This window comes from Chelonoidis abingdonii, chromosome 18, assembly GCF_003597395.2.
Source record: "Chelonoidis abingdonii isolate Lonesome George chromosome 18, CheloAbing_2.0, whole genome shotgun sequence".
NCBI classification, from domain to species: Eukaryota; Metazoa; Chordata; order Testudines; family Testudinidae; genus Chelonoidis; species Chelonoidis abingdonii.
Genome location: NC_133786.1, coordinates 15,569,150 through 15,582,012, shown reverse-complemented (window position 1 = coordinate 15,582,012; position 12,863 = coordinate 15,569,150). Strand labels below are relative to the sequence as shown.

At 48.6% G+C, this 12,863-nt stretch overlaps 1 protein-coding gene across 10 annotated transcripts in view; it reads right to left on the bottom strand.

Moving 5' to 3' along the window:
- The window catches only part of NCAM1 (neural cell adhesion molecule 1), a 256,338-nt gene that overhangs the window by 202,732 nt on the left and 40,743 nt on the right, over window positions 1–12,863 (bottom strand). The window lies entirely within an intron of this gene.

The following is a 12,863-nucleotide window of genomic DNA, read 5'->3' as shown; positions in this document are numbered from 1 at the left end:
GATCTGAGCTGGTTTAAGAAGGGAGGAAATAATCTGCATCTGGTGAAGCAGAGCAATGAAGTACTTTCCCCTGAGAACAGGGAAAGAACTTGGACTCTTAGGGCCAAGCATAAAGACTCCATTCTAGCCCACTGAGATCCATAGTAATTCTCAGGTTTTACATAAATGAGCAGTCATTCCATGTCACTCTGGATTCAGGTCCTTTGAATTAAATTTTATATTAAATATCTTCTCTCTAGGTTACAGTTTACTGAGCATTACGAAGTACAAAACACATATTAATTTATTCTACACCTTGCCTTCCTTAATTACCTTCATGTGTGCTGTATATATTCCTTTTCTTAGTAATGGTGGATAGCAATATAAATATTTTAGAGTAAGTTCATAGGCCATTTATTTAAAATTATTATCTGTTTTACTGAACATTTAGGAAAAAAGAGCAGGGTTCTTCCTTAAAAGGAAATAAACAGCCTTGGTCAGATAATTTATATTCACAGAGACTTTCACATTAATCTGAAATGTGAATTCATAGCAAGGGAAAAAAAAAACACTCTTACCTGGTGTTTATTAATATAATCATAAATTGAAATGCCACCACAAAAACCATTCAGATATGCATCATTCCAACCACGGAAGATTACAGGATGGAGAGGAAGAGAAAATAGAAAAACGGAAAATTGATTAGTCTTTTGTTCACCATGTCACATCACATTCTTCTACCAAAAAAAAAAAAGTCAGAAAACTGTCAAAATGTGCAGAATTCAGCATTGTTTATCTATCGTTTTTAGTAAAACAGAAATGCCTGTGGAACTAGATACATAATATAGTATGTTTAAAGAAAACAAGCTAGGTAACTGCTGTAACCATGTCTCCCGATTCTGCAGGCAACAAATAATAAAAGAACAAAGTAATAAGAAAGAGAAACAACAGATCAAAGAAGCAAAAATATAACAATCTGTAAATGATTTTCTTTTCTTTTTTCAGTTCAGACCAAATCGGATTTATTGTGGTAGTACAGGTGTTTTGTACATCTGGATCCTCTTTCTTGGTGAGTCATGCAATGTATGCAAACTAAAACCTTGCTAATCCCAGCTTTCCAGAACTTTATCTCCAGAAAACACCAAAGATCATAACATACCATCACCTCCAAGTTGCAAGGGTCAGCAAAAGCATCTCATGCAAATGTAACTTAATGACGGCTAATTATACGCTCATAAGATGGCTGAGTATGGCACAAGTTTTCATCTGCAGCAAGAATGTTGTTGAATATAAATAAACGAGGAAAAAAGTCAAAACAACATTCATAATAAAAACATTGTTTTATTTCAGATAGCATGACCCTTGCCCTTTTGAAGCACAATAAATCTGACCTCAAATGAACTACTGGAAGAGCGTCCACAGTATTTCTCATCCAACTCACACTGATTATTAAGAAGAAACGTACATGCAACTTCATACACCTATGCTCAATTCTTACTTTCCTGTTTTAATATTACGCACACACAGAACCACAAAGGTGCTGAGACAAAGTACTCGGGGCTATACAGATTCTGTTTTCAGGTAAAGTTATGCATGGATATTAAAATTTGTTAAAACAAGTTTTAAAAGTTAACCACTATACTGTAGTGAAATGGCATGCAGAAGGGGGTGACTGTGGTAATATGTTGGTGGAAGTGTATGGTGTCAGAGACATTGCCTTTCACACAAGAAGGCTGCTTTGAGAAATATATGGGTTGGGGAAAGTGATCACATACTTACAGTCAATGTTGTTCAATAGAACAGGCATTGGACTGGGACTCAGTAGACCTGAGGTTTATTCCTAGCTCTGTCACCGATCTTCTGGGTGACCTTGGGCAAGTTACATCACCTCTCTATGCCACCTGCCTATTTCATCTATTTAGACTGTAAGCTCTTTAGTACACAGATTGTTTCTTACTGTGTGCATATACAGCACCTAGCGCAGGGCGGGTCCCACTCTCTGACTGAGGCCTCTGATGCTATTGTAACAAACAACGAACTTCCTTCCTCCCTCAACTGCAACAAACATACAGACAGTCAATTGCCCTGTCTTAAAACATTCAAATATTAACGGAATTCTAAACTAGATGCCAAGAAGCTGTTTGATTATTTTTATTTATTTATTACCATTATAGACATCTGGCTTTACTGTAAGAAGCACCACCATAGGACAGGACATTTCCAACATAGTAAAAGTCACTTTATTAATCAATGGAATCTTCGATTACGTATTTAGTTCTGCCAGTGGGTGTGTGTGTGTCTCTCTCTCTCTCAATAAAGGAAAGAGCTTTAGCCATCACCACAGCTTTCCTTAGCTCGTCCATTAACATCTTCTACTCCTTGAACAAAAGTCCAGGCTACTGCATAAGACATTTATTTTTATCACTGCCCCAAATTCTCAGTCTCAATGGCAAAGTTAAACAACTGTCCGCATGCTTGGCACTGCAGCCTTTGGTGAAGAGCTTCATGGAGTCGGGCCTCACTGTTCCTTCCAATCAAAAAACATGATGACTTTTGAGCTGCACTGGTTTTGAGAAATCCTGATGGTGGGAGACTGGGGGGCAGCACAATTTCATGGTAAATTTTACAACATAAAAATGAGGAAACATCTTAAACGCTGCTTTATACTGTCTCTATGCTATTGAGAGTAGGCTCTTCTATTCACTTATTTGTCAAGATGAGGTGATCATCACTGTAAAGAGAAGTGTGTGCCACTAGAAAAAAAAATTATATATAAAGCAACCAATGATTCAAATGCACCCATTTATTTGCAACTCAAAAAAGGGAGGGTCTGTATTGACACACAGAAGAAGACTGGATACATGCTCCAGGTTGACTGACACCTGGAACACAAAACTATAATGTCTCAGAAAGTTCCCCTTAAAGGTTCATTTGCTACTGATGGTGCATGCCATCAGCCTTACTAAGAACTTATGCATTGTAGGAAAAAGAGCCTCTCTTGGCTGAAACATGTTTCCCTTTTGCTATAGGCCTGGAAAAAACTTTTGCTGCACCCTATTATGAAAACCCACTGTCCTCGGAACACAGCAGTAGAGCAGAACAGTACCTGAGCTAAAAGCAGGGCCTGTTGCAAATAGGAGTGAAACGTCCTTAGAGAATTCTCAAGTCCAAGCAACACCTTCCTTAAATATCACCAGATAGAATATCTAAAATCATGCTTGATGGGGGTACTTGAAACCACATGTGGAATATGCATCGATACACTCTGAGCAACAGCAACAGCTCTCATCTATTATATCAGGAGTGGCCAAACTTACTGACTCTCTGTGCTGCATACAATCATCTGCAGAAGTTCAAGAGCCGCAAGACATGCACAAACTGCCCTGCGGACCAGTGCCTGCTGGACCACAAGGCTTCTGCCCTGACTCCTCCCTGCAGTGCAGAGGCCCCTAGTCCCACCTCCCCTCTGCAGGGCAGAAGCTCTGAGCCTTCCCCACGTAGTCTGGTAGGTGGAGAATGGGGGGGATGTCTGGGGAAGTTCTCTGAGCTGCACTTTGCCTGTAAAATAGCTCCATGCAGCTCACAAGCCACAGTTTGGCCACGCCTGAAGTATATAATAAAGTCTTACATGTAGATATGCAACTCTTCATCCATGATCCAGAAAATGAAGACGTTTATAATAGAAGGGAAATAATTCCATGTTTAAAATGCAAGGGTGAGATTGTGGTGGCACTTGCACAGCTCTGCAAGGGGCAGGAGAAGGTAAGGGGAGCCAAAATGTAGGTGCCAGCATTCAGTGAGTGCCAGAGGTACGAGGAAGACTAGCAGTGTCTTAGGTCATGCACACCTCCTTTGAGAAATGGGCAGTGCTAACCAGGATGGAGGCCAGGGATAAGGCCCTGCCCCCTCTCATCACTGCTAGGCCAAGACTAGGGAGATGCATGCCTTGCACCCTTCAAATAGGTGTTATTCCTGAGTGGGTTCCAGCAGCTGCTTCCTGCCAATCATAGAATTCTGCAAGTAAAATGATGCCAGTAACTGCAGTTCAGGACCCACTTCCACACACATGGCAATGGCTATATAAAGAAAACAAACAAACGAACAAAAAAACCCTACATCTAAATCATCATTGAAAAGACCCTAGTTTAAACCATAATTCTGAGGTCAGAAATGCATTTGGGGAACACAAACACATTAGTCAAACACTTAAGTAATCATGCACCAATTACTCTGCCCTGCAGTAACAGCAATTGCAATATAAGTGATGGTAAAACCAAGACAACCACATATTATGTATCCTTGTTATTTTCAATGGAAGAGTTGAGGGTTTAATTTGACAACAAACAAAACAGAAGAGCAAATCTGTAAAACTAATTATTACAGATGGAATTTTATCCTTTCTAAACTTTTGCAAAACTGAAATTGAGTCTCTACCCAAACAGCTATATATTTTCTAAAGATGCCTAGACACAGAGATCCCATGTAGAATACACAGAGCTAAATCCAGTGATCAGCCCTAGTGTCATGCCACTGAATAGTTTCACAAAATCCTGCTTACTTCAGTGGGACTCCACAAAGGAGTCATGGTCTCATTGCAGGATCAGGGGCCTAGAACAACAGTATCCTGAGAAAATATATGCACTCGGTGATCTATGGAGAAATCCATTGGAAGAATGGGGATGTGCATGTATGTACGTTGCAGGGGATAAAAGGGTTCTGTTTGTGCTACCAGAAGATCGAGCACTAGAGTTGTAAAATTCCATATGCCCTACACTGTGAACCCCATTAAGTAACATTAAGTTACTGTTTAAAAAAAACAAAACACACACATGCACACTCTTCCCCTTCCTACACGCCAGGTGTGAATGTAAAACTTGAGAATTGCACAATTTATCTAAACGGTCACATACACAAACACACCTGTGACTTAATGCCTTTGCATTCTGTGTATCTGCATTTCTCCTTGGAATCTGTTGATTGTTCAGCTACACCCTTTGTCAGTATTCCCTCATTATCTCTTAATGCATCTAATCAATATTAGACAATACTAAACTGTCTGGGTGCTAAAGTGATTTCTAGCACAAGTTTTCTGTTTTGCTTTGATTATTTTTTAAAGCCTTTACCTACCTCGTAAATAATAATACACAGTAAAAAGCCATCAAAAACATTTCACAACACAGATCTTTCATAGCCATATAGTGAATGGCCGTACAGTGAAGCAGCCAATTGTCAGCTAGGACTAAGGTACTAAATTAACTGAAAGGAGAAAAGAATGTTTCAATTATTTTGTACATCAATATAAAAATCATTAGAGTATGGCTAATTTTCAAACGACTGAACATGTTACAGAACGTATGGCTCCATTCCTTATGGCTCTAACTTAAAGATCAGCCAACTATATTTTCATTGGATACACTTCTCAGAGCTCCAATCCATTTCAATTCATTTGATATTTGACAGACAGTATATTTGTTTGCCTTATGAATGTAACAAGCTTCACCACTTACTCTGAATATAAAACACATGTAGTCTGACTGATCTCAACAACGTGAGACAAAGACTTGTTTCGCCATGAGTACAAGGCTTCCATTCACCATGAAATGAAGCTCACAAGCAAAATTGTTTTTGATGCTTGTAGTGACAGTATCAGCATGAGCTCATGGGAGCAGAGTGCCTCCCAGCACTCCCCAGTACCTAGGGAGACTCTAGTCGATACTACACCTCCTTTATGGGTGGAACAGTCAACCCAACTCGCTGACTGCTGCTGCCAATCCATGAGCCCTGCCCTCTCTCCACCTACTTTGGGATGATGTGTGCCCCCCCTCAAGAGGCTAAGTAACTTCACAGAAAGCAGTGATGAAATTATGACAGGCCCCAGGGAAGCACTTCATTTTGCACTCTCTCGCTCCTTTGCACCCTTTTAAGGACCAATAACAATCTGTAACCTACTGCATTAAAGCTTATCTAGTGATACTGTTACACAGATACTGCCCCAAATTCTTCATAGCTACATGCATGCTTCCCCAGCTTAGTTCAGTTGTGCTGTGCAACATATAAGCCAGCACAGAATTCAGCTCCTTAGTTCTACACAATTCACTAGACTGGACTGCCCCAGAAATGCCATATTCCGTGTTCTAGAGTCAGATAGGACAATTGTTCAGCAAGCTCCTTTACACCAATTAACGTTAACAAACATAAGAAAGGCCATACTGGGTCAGATCAAAGGTCCATCTAGCCCAGTATCCTGTCTACCAACAGTGGCCAATGCCAGGTGCCCCAGAGGGAGTGAACCTAACAGGCAATGATCAAGTGATCTCTCTCCTGCCATCCATCTCCATCCTCTGACAAACAGAGGCTAGGGACACCATGCCTTACCATCTGGTAATAGCCATTTATGGATGTAACCACCATGAATTTATTCCAGTTCTCTTTTAAACCCTGCTATAGTCCTAGCCTTCAGAACCTCCTCAGGCAAGGAGTTCCACAAGTTGACTGTGCGCTGCGTGGAAACTTCCTTTTGTTTGTTTTAAACCTGCTGCCTATTAATTTCATTTTGGTGGCCCCAGTTCTTGTGTTATGGGAATAAGTAAATAACTTTTCCTTGTCCACTTTCTCCACATCACTCATGATTTTATATACCTCTATCATTATCCCTACTTAGTCTCCTCTTTTCCAAGCTGAAGGGACCTAGCCTCTTTAATCTCTCCTCAATATGGGACCCTCTCCAAACCCCTAATCATTTTAGTTGCCCGTTTCTGAACCTTTTCTAGTGCCAGTATATCTTTTTTGAATGAGGAGACACATCTGTACACAATATTCGAGATGTGGCGTACCATGGATTTATTATAAGGGCAACTAATATATGCTCAGTCGTTATTCTCTCTATCCCTTTTCATGATTTCCTAACCATCCTGTTTGCTTTTTTGACCGCCACTGCACACTGCTGTGGACATCTTCAGGGAAACTATCCACGATGACTCAAGATCTTTTTCCTGACTCGTTTGTAGCAAATTAGCCCCACTATACTATTGTATGTAATAGTCGGGGTTATTTTTTCCAATATGCATTACTTTACATTTATCCACCATTAGTTTTTCTTGCCATTGTTGTTCCCAATCACTTAGTTTTGTGAGATCTTTTTGAAAAGTTCGTCACAGTCTGCTTTGGCCTTAACTATCTTGAGCAGTTTAGAAAACACGGTTACTCACCTTCTTGTAACACTGTCTGTTCTTCGAGATGTGTTGCTCATATCCATTCCAGTAGGTGTATGCGCCACGCGTGCACGTTCGTCGGAAGACTTTACCTAGCAACCTCAGCGGGCCAGCAGGTCGCTCCCTAGAGTGGCGCCGCCATAGGCGGGAATATACTACCCCTGCCGGCGCCGGCCCGCTCCTCAGTTCCTTCCTTGCGGCTACTTCGACAGTGGGAAGGAGGGCGGGTGTGGAATGGATATGAGCAACACATCTCGAAGAAAACAACGTTACCAAGATGAGTAACCGTGTTTTCTTCTATCAAGTGATTGCCTCATATCCCATTCCAGTAGGTGATTCCCAAGCCTTACCTTAGGCGTTGTGGTCGGAGTGAGAGGTCGCAGCGTGTACACGGCAGAGCCGAAAGGCTGCTCATCCCTGGACTGTTGGACCAGGGCATAATGGGAAGCAAAGGTGTGCACGGAGGACGGGTCACTGCCTGCAGATTTCCTGGACGTGGACTCACACAAGGAACGCTGGTCGATGATGCTTGGGCCCTAGTAGATGTGCCGCGGTCACATTGCCCGACGGATGAGACCGCCAGGTCGTAACAGGCCCGTATGCAGGATGTCACCCACGAGGAGATCCTCTGCGAGGAGACAGGCAACCCCTTAACCCGGTCAGCCTATAGCGACAAAAAGCTGTGGGGTCTGCAGAACAGCTTGGTCCGTTCTATATAAAAGGCGAGTGCCCTACGCACGTCTAAGGAGTGAACTGCTGCTCTCCCGGCGAGACGAATGAGGTTTCGGGGAAGAATATGAGTAGCGATATGTCGCTGGTTGACTCATCAGGCCGAGACAACTTGGGGAGAAAGGCGGGGTGCGGCCTTAGTGTACTTTGTCGCGAGGGAACACCGTTATACGGGGGGCTCTTACACGAGGGCACTATGCTTCTGACACGACGACCCTAGCGAAAGTGAATGAACCAAGAATGCCATCTTCCTAGGACAAGTAGAGGGGAACACCGTGCCAGCGTTCAACGGGGGGACATAGACGTGGAGACACCAGGTTCAGATCCCCAAAGAGGTGTGGCTGGGGCAGGCGGACCTGATGCGAGACGTATCGCTCCAGACCTTTAAAGACATCTAGCCCATGGGGTTGAGAAGGACAGAGCGGGCCATCGTCTCCCCGGGTGGAAGGTGGAGAAGCCGACCTAAGTGAACCCGTGACGAGGACACCGCAAGCCTTGCTCTTGATGCGACCCAAAGGTAATCGAGAGCGATTGGGATGGGACACATCGGTGTGGGGTGAAGCGCCTCTCCGTCGCTACCAGCACGTAAGCGTTTCCCTATGTGGGTCTGAGTACGTCTTGTCCTCGTAGACGCGCTTCCTACTTCCATGAGCACCTGCACTGCAATAGTTCAGTGACGAGCAGGTGCACACTCAGACCTAGTCAGCCCGCAGGAGCCAGGACTGAGAGTGCAGAGACGGAAGGTCCGAGGTGCACAGAGCCGCGCCGTGGTCGCTGCGTGATCACGTCCAGGTGAAGAGGCCAGAATTGGGAACAGGGTCGAATCCGACAGGTCACCAGGCAAGAGGAACGATGCGCCAGGGCCACGCCGGAGCGATCAGAATCAAGCGGGCCCTGTCCCTGCGCACCTTCAAAAGGACCTTGTGAATCAACGGAAACGGAGGAAACGCATAGAAGAGGTGAGTCGCCCAGGGAATCAGAAAGGCGTCTGCAACCGAGCCCGGTTCGCGACCTTGGAAAGAGCAGAACATCGGGCACTTTCTGTTCCTGCGGGATGCGAAGAGGTTCATATGGGGATGCCCCCACCTCCGGAAGAGCGCAAGGGCGATGTCCGGGCGAAGGGACCACTCGTGGGAGCAAAAGGACCGGCTGAGCCGATCCGCCAGCGTATTCCGAACCCCTGGGAGAAAGGAAGCAACTAAGTGAACAGAGTGGGCTATGCAAAAGTCCCACAACGTCATGGCCTCCTGACAAAGAAGAGACCTCGTACCGCCCTGCTTGTTTACATAGCATACTGTCGTTGTGTTGTCAGTGAAAACCAAAACACAGCGACCTTGGATCTGCTGACGGACCGCCTGACAAGCCAGGCGGACCGCCCTCAATTCTCGCACGTTGATATGTAGGGCGAGTTCAGGAGGAGACCAGCGGCCCTGGGTCCGCAGGGCACCTAGGTGAGCTCCCCATCCCAAGTCCGAGGCATCCGTTGTCAGGGACAGCGAGGGCTGGGGCGGATGGAATGGAAGCCCTGCACACACGACGGACCGATCCAGCCACCACTGGAGGGAGTGGAGGACGTCCTGAGGAATCGTGACTACTGTATCTAACGGGCGCCTGGCCAGACGGAGCTGAGGGATGAGCCAGGACTGGAGGGGCAGTAGGCAGAGCCGAGCATGCGCCGTGACGAATGTGCAGGCCGACATGTGGCCCAAGAGTGTCAGGCAAGTACGTATGAAGGTTAGAGGTGCTGCCTGCAGCCTGTGGATGATGGCTGTCAAAGCCTGGAACTGCGACAAGGGAAGAACGGCCCGGGCCATGGTGGAGTCTAGAATGGCGCTGATAAACTCTGTCCTCTGAGTAGGGGTTAGAGTGGACTTCTCGGCGTTGAGCATTAGGCCTAGGCTCGTGAAAAGGCGGCTGACCATGCGGACGTGCGCGAGGACTCGCTCCTCTGAGGGTCCCCGGATAAGCCAGTCGTCGAGGTAGGGGAACACATGCATGCGACTGCGATGAAGGAAGGCGATGACTAAGGCCATGCATTTGGTAAACACTCGTGGGGCCGTCGAGAAGCCGAACAGGAGGACCGTGAATTGATAATGCCAGCCGCCAACAACGAAGCGAAGGAACCTCCGATGGGGCAGGAAGATGGCTATATGGAAATAAGCGTCCTGCATGTCGAGGGCGGCGTACCAGTCTCCGGGATCCACGGATGGAATAATGGTCCCCAAGGACACCATACGGAACTTCAACTTGACCAGGTATTTGTTGAACTCTAGTAGGTCGAGGATGGGTCTGAGACCTCCCTTGGCCTTGGGGATCAGAAAGTAACGGGAGTAAAACCCCCTGCCCTTCTCGTTCTCTGGAACCTCCTCTATGGCCCCTTTGTTGAGGAGTGTTCGTATCTCCTGGAGGAGGATCTGCTCGTGAGGGGATCCCTGAAGAGGGACGAGGAAGGGGGTGGAGGGCGGGTACGAAGAAAACTGTAGGCGTATCCAAGCCGCAATGCGCGGAGGACCAAGGGTCTGAAGTAAGCTGGTACACGCCGGGAGAAGAACGAAAGATGGCTGGAGAAGGAGGCGATGGATCCCGGGAGGGACTGGTACAGCGCCCTCGGCACACCTTCAAGAGTGGCTTCGCCGGAGGAAGGCTTAGAAGGGACCTTGGCTTTGCCCCCTGGTTACCGAATTCTCTCCCGCTGCCATTACTAGTTTGCGCACGCCTGGCAAAGTCTGCCTTTAGCCTGGCTGGGGGGTAAGGCTGTGTTGCTGCTGAAGGCGAATGGTCTAGCGGGGTATACCGGCGTATGCATCCCAGGCGCGCATAATGACCTCTATTGTCTTTGAGGGCTTTGCGCCGACGGGGTCAGTTTGCCGAAAACAGGCCCTGGCCCTCAAAAGGAAATCCTGGTGGTATAATTGGATGTTTCCGGAGGAAGGCAGAGACCTGAAGCACGAAATCGGGCATAGTTGACTCCGGAGGCAAGAGTCCCTGGCGCCGATCTGCAGCGTCAAACGCCTGTAGGAAGTGCGCGGCGACCTTTTGTCCGCCTCCTCAAGGAGAGCGGCAAACTCCCTGACGAGCGTCCTGCGGGAGCAGTCCTTTAAATTACAGCCGCACAACAGGTTGGTTGTATGTGTGCGACTGAGCAGCGCTGCCTGGTTGGAGACTCGTACTGCAGGGCGCCTGCGGAATAGACCTTGATGCGGCAAACCAGGTCGATAACGCCCTCACCTCCTTAGACTTGGGGCAGAGCTTGTTGCCCGTGGCTCCCCTCTCAAAATTCAAACAGATTGACGACGAGGAAACGGGGCGGGGTGGACATATAAGTACTCATAGCCCTTCGAAGGACCATGTATTACACTCGACACAGCCCGAGCAGCGGGAATGGAAGCCGGTGATGCAGATGGTGGTGGAATTGGCTGGATGGTCTATGAGGGCAGGGCGACACAAAGTTGGCGGCGCATCCGCCGAGAGGATGCTCACGGGACCGGGTCTCGATCTCGGAGACCTCCAGCTGGGATGTTATATTTTGGCGCCACGCGCTTGAGGAGGTCTGGTGCGCCTGAGTCCGGGGGGGGACTGGTGGACTGTCGTCCCCGCCACCGCCTCATCTGGGGAGGACGACGAGGAGAGACCTGGCAGGAGCGGGTCTGGTGGCGGCTCAGACTGGAGCACCGCATCTGACTCTTGCGGGTGCTCAGGATCTGGAGGATGAGAGGACTGCTCTTCCATAGGGGATGGAGGAGGGCATGAAGAAGTAGCCTCCGGAGCCCTGTGCTCAGAGACCGACGACCGTGGAGGAATCTGCTGAGGGCCCTGGGCTTGGTGATATGCCCTGGGGGTCCAGAAGCCCCACTGCTGAGGACCATGCTCCTGCTGAGTCTCGGAGAAGAGGGCAGCAGGTCTTTCAGCGTCTAAGTACACGCTGCCCGCCCGTGAAGAGACTGACCGCTGGCGAGAGGGCCACGGGGGAGCCGAACGGGAGTGGTACGGGTCCCGCACTCCAGGCGGCGAAGACCTCCTCGGTGCCGGAGATCGGTGCCGTGATCCACACCGGTGCCATGATCGAGACCGGGACCTGCCACCAGCGCGGTGCCGGGAGGTCGACCAGGATCTGGATCGCCGATGACGGGAACGACTCCTCGAGTCCCGGTGCCGGTAATGGTGGCTGGAGCCAGAACGGTGCCGGGAGTATCGAGATCGGCGCAAGGATGATCTGCGCCGCGAGTACGACCAGTACCGTCGTGGAGAGCGGTGCCAGGACTGCGAGCGGCGTCGCGAGCGAGACTTCCCTCGGGATCGAGATCGGTGCCGAGATCGTGACCGGTGCCGAGCCGGAGAGTCCGGGGACAGTGCTCGCATCGGCATGGGCTTGTCCTTAGACTGCAGAACCCGCACTGGCGGTGCCGGGGGTTGGGGCAGCACAGGCTCCGTTAGAGCGATGAGGTCCCTGGCCGAGGAGAAGGTCTCGGGCATGGACGGGACCATCAGCTCAACCCCAGATCTTGGCGGGGAACTGAGAGGGATCGGACTCGACGGACCTGCCGGGCCCAGAGTCAAGGAAGTCCCTAGCACGGCCAACCCGGCCAGCGTCGGCGCCAAGTGCTCTTTTCGAGGCAGCTTAGCTGGGGTAGAGGAGGTAGACAGTCTCTACCCCTGAACCGGTGCCGGAGAAGGTCGGTGCCGTGGCGTCTTTGCGGCGCCGGAGTGGTCCGGTGCCAGAGCCAAAGCGGCACTCGGTGCCGAGGACAAAGTATTAAGCGCCGCTTCCATCAGGAGCATCTTGAGGCGCTGGTCTCGCTCCTTCTTGGTCCTCGGTCTGAAGGCCTTGCAAATGCGGCACTTCTCGGAGATATGCGATTCCCCCAGGCACTTCAAGCAGGCGTCGTGGGGATCGCTGGTGGGCATCGGCTTCTTACAGGCCGAGCACGGTTTGAACCCCGGCGA